This window comes from Hordeum vulgare, chromosome 2H, assembly GCF_904849725.1.
Source record: "Hordeum vulgare subsp. vulgare chromosome 2H, MorexV3_pseudomolecules_assembly, whole genome shotgun sequence".
Lineage (NCBI taxonomy): Eukaryota > Viridiplantae > Streptophyta > Magnoliopsida > Poales > Poaceae > Hordeum > Hordeum vulgare.
The window spans coordinates 112,709,901-112,713,915 of NC_058519.1; positions in this window are offsets into that span (position 1 = coordinate 112,709,901).

Sequence of the window (4,015 nt, forward strand, 5' to 3'; positions counted from 1 at the left end):
GGGCAGGGGCGACGGCGGCGTGGTCGGGGCAGGGGCGATGGCGATCGACGGGGCAAAGGGCGGCGACGGCGTCGACGGGGCGGGTAGGGGCGCGGTAGAGGCACGGCGAGGGCGCGCGGCATGGTCGGGGTCCAGGGGCGACGACGGCGTGGTCGGGCCGGGCAACGGCGGCGTGGTCGGGGGCAGGGCGACGACGGCGAGCTCGGGCAGCCTAGCGGCGGCGTCGGAGGAATCGAAGAAACTGACGAAATTTTCACAACTGTTGGCTTATATAGTAAAGCCATTGGTACCGGTTCATGGCACCAACCGGTACCAATGCCCCCTTTAGTCTCGGTTGGTGCCACCAACCGGGACCAAAGGTCACTTTTCAGCAACCCAAAGGGCGGGAAGCGGGCAGCCTTTGGTCCCGGTTGGTCCCGGTTGGTGGCACCAACCGGGACTAAAGGGTGGGCATTCGTACCGGTTGGTGCCACGAACCACTATCAAAGGCCCCTGTGCTGCCCGCGTCGTGGCCAAAGTTTAGTCCCACCTCGCTAGTTGAGAGGGGCGCGCAAAGGTTTATAAGCCCCACTGCCGCACCCCTCTCGAGCTCCTCTCCACTGCAGGTTTACGGGCCTACTTGCTAATGCTTTGCCTGATGGGCCTTCTGGGCCTACTTTGGGCCTGAATCCTGACCCATGGATGGGTTTCTAGTCGTATTCACGCCGTGGTGGCCTAGTTGGTGGCAATTTTTTTATTTTTTCCCAGTTTTTTTGTTTTCTTTTTTGCTTTATTTATTTTATTTCTTTTTTGCATTGGTACCAGTTGCGTGCCACAGCCGTGGTGCGGTTGAATGTTTAGTCCCACCTCGCCAAGCCAAGGGCTTCCGAGCCTGTTTATAAGCTCCGCCGCGGCTGCAACGTGGAGATGAACATCTATTTTTAATTTTTTTTGCATTATTTTTGTTTTGTTTTTTTCTTTATTTTTGTTTTGTTTATTTTTTTAGTTAGCTTATTTTGTTTTGTTTCTCCTTACAACAAAATACTTATTTTTTTTTATTTTTTTGTTTCTAATTACTTATTTATTTTATTTTATGATAATTCTTTTTTGCCATTAAAGTTTCTAACAAAAAAAGTTCTTTATGAAAATTATATTTGCTTTTAATGATTTTTAACAGAAAATACTTTGATAATTTTAGTTGCATTTACTAATTATTTTTTCTTTTACTTTTTGTTCTGTTTATTTTTTTTGTTTCTACTTAAATTCAAAGTGCTAGTTAGCTTATTTCGTTTTGTTTCTACTTACAACAAAATATTTATTTATTTATTTTATTTTGTTTATATTTACTTATTAATTTTATTTTATGATAATTCTTTTTTCTATTAAAGTTTCTCTCATATATGGTGGACACTCCCTCACCTGATTTTTCGACCGTCGATGATGGCCGCTATTCCTTCTTCCCCTAATGCATAACAAATATCTAGCACAAGGAGAAGAAGGAAGAAGGACCCCCATAACAACAGCCGGCATTCTTCTTCTCTCATATGCATGAGCTAGAGTAGCAAGAGCATCGCATGCATGCTCACACCTCAACGCCCCAAAACATAGGAGAGGGGTGGGAGGGGGGAGGGTTTATATAAGAAATCATTTAGTCCCGGTTCGTATCTAAAACTAGGACTAATAACATATGCGGCATGCCACGTGTTTGCGTGGCATGCCACGTGGTTTCGCTGGATCTTTAGTCCCGGAAACTAGCCTGTTACAAAGGGATTTCATTTTTTTGAACTTATTTGAACTCCATAGATTTTTTCTGTTCAAAATGCACCATTCAAAGCCACCTCATTAATTTACAACCCTTTCTAACTCCATTTTTACTTTTCATGCATTTATTGATTATTTTGAGCTATAAGACCATGAAATTGAAAAGCATTTGAAATGAACTCTGAAAAGGTTCCAAGTTGGAATGGTATCATCATTTCACCCACATAGCATGTGCGAGAAAGTTGAGAGGGTTACGGCAAAAACTGGATGCACTTCGTGTACAAAACGGACAATCTCTTTCGAATTACACGGTTTCATACGGAAACTCGTTTGTTACAAAGAGATTTAATTTTTTTTGATCTTATTTGAACTCCATAGTTTTTCTGTGTTCAGAATGCACCATTCAAAGCCACATCATCAATTTAGAACCCTTTCTGATTTCATTTGTTATTTTTCATGCATTTAATGATTATTTTAAGCTATAAGACCATGAAATTGAAAAGCATTTGAAATGAACTCTGAAAAGGTTCGAAGTTCGCATGGTATCATCATTTCGACCACATAGCATGTACGAGAAAGTTGAGAGGGTTACGGCAAAAACTGGATGCACTTCGTGTACAAAACGGACAATCTCTTTCGAATTACAGGGTTTCATAGGGAAACTCGACTGTTACAAAGGGATTTCGTTTTTTTGAACTTATTTGAACTCCATAGTTTTTCTGTGTTCAAAATGCACCATTCAAAGCCACATCATCAATTTACAACCCTTTCTGACTCCATTTGTTATTTTTCATGCATTTAATGATTATTTTGAGCTATAAGACCATGAAATTGAAAAGCATTTGAAATGAACTCTGAAAAGGTTCCAAGTAGGCATGGTATCATTATTTCACCCACATAGCATGTGCGAGAAAGTTGGGAGGGTTACGGCAAAAACTGGATGAACTTCGTGTACAAAACGGACAATGTCTTTCGAAGTATCCGGGTTTCATACGGAAACTCGTCTGTTACAAAGGGATTTCATTTTTTTGAACTTATTTGAACTCCATAGATTTTTGGTGTTCAAAATGCACCATTCAAAGCCACATCATTATTTTACAACCCTTTCTGACTCCATTTGTTATTTTTCATGCATTTATTGATTATTTTGAGCTATAAGACCATGAAATTGAAAAGCATTTGAAATGAACTCTGAAAAGGTTCCAAGTTGGCATGGTATGATCATTTCACCCACATAGCATGTGCGAGAAAGTTGAGAGGGTTACGACAAAAACTGGATGCACTTCCTGTACAAAACGGACAATCTCTTTCGAATTACACGGTTTCATACGGAAACTCGTCTGTTACGAAGGGATTTCATTTTTTGAACTTATTTGAACTCCATAGTTTTTCTGTGTTCAAAATGCACCATTCATAGCCACATCATCAATTTACAACCCTTTCCGACTTCATATGTTATTTTTCATGCATTTAATGATTATTTTGAGCTATAAGACCATGAAATTGAAAAGCATTTGTAATGAACTGTGAAAAGGTTCCAAGTTGGCATGGTATCATCATTTCACCCACGTAGCATGTGGGAGACAGTTGAGAGGGTTACGGCAAAAACTGGATGCACTTCGTGTACAAAACGGACAATCTCTTTCGAATTACACGGTATCATACGGAAACTCGTCTGTTACAAAGAGATTTCATTATTTGAACTTATTTGAACTGCATAGTTTTTTTATGTCCAAAATGCACCATTCAAAGCCACATCATCAATTTCCAACCCTTTCTGACTTCATTTGTTATTTTTCATGCATTTAATAATTATTTTGAGCTATAAGAACATGAAATTGAAAAGCATTTGAAATGAACTCTCAAAAGGTTCCCAGTTCGCATGGTATCATCATTTCACCCACATAGCATGTGCCCGAAAGTTGAGAGGGTTACGGAAAAAACTGGATGCACTTCGTGTACAAAACGGACAATCTCTTTCGAAGTATCACGGTTTCATACGGAAACTCGTCTGTTACAAAGGGATTTCGTTTTTTGAACTTATTTGAACTCCATAGTTTTTTTGTGTTCAAAATGCACCATTCAAAGCCACATCACCAATTTACAACCCTTTATGACTTCATTTGTTAATTTTCATGCATTTAATGATTATTTTGAGCTAGAAGACCATGAAATTAAAAAGCATTTGAAATGAACTCTGAAAAGATTCCAAGTAGGCATGGTATCATCATTTCACCCACATAGCATGTGCGAGAAAGTTGGGAGGGTTACGGCA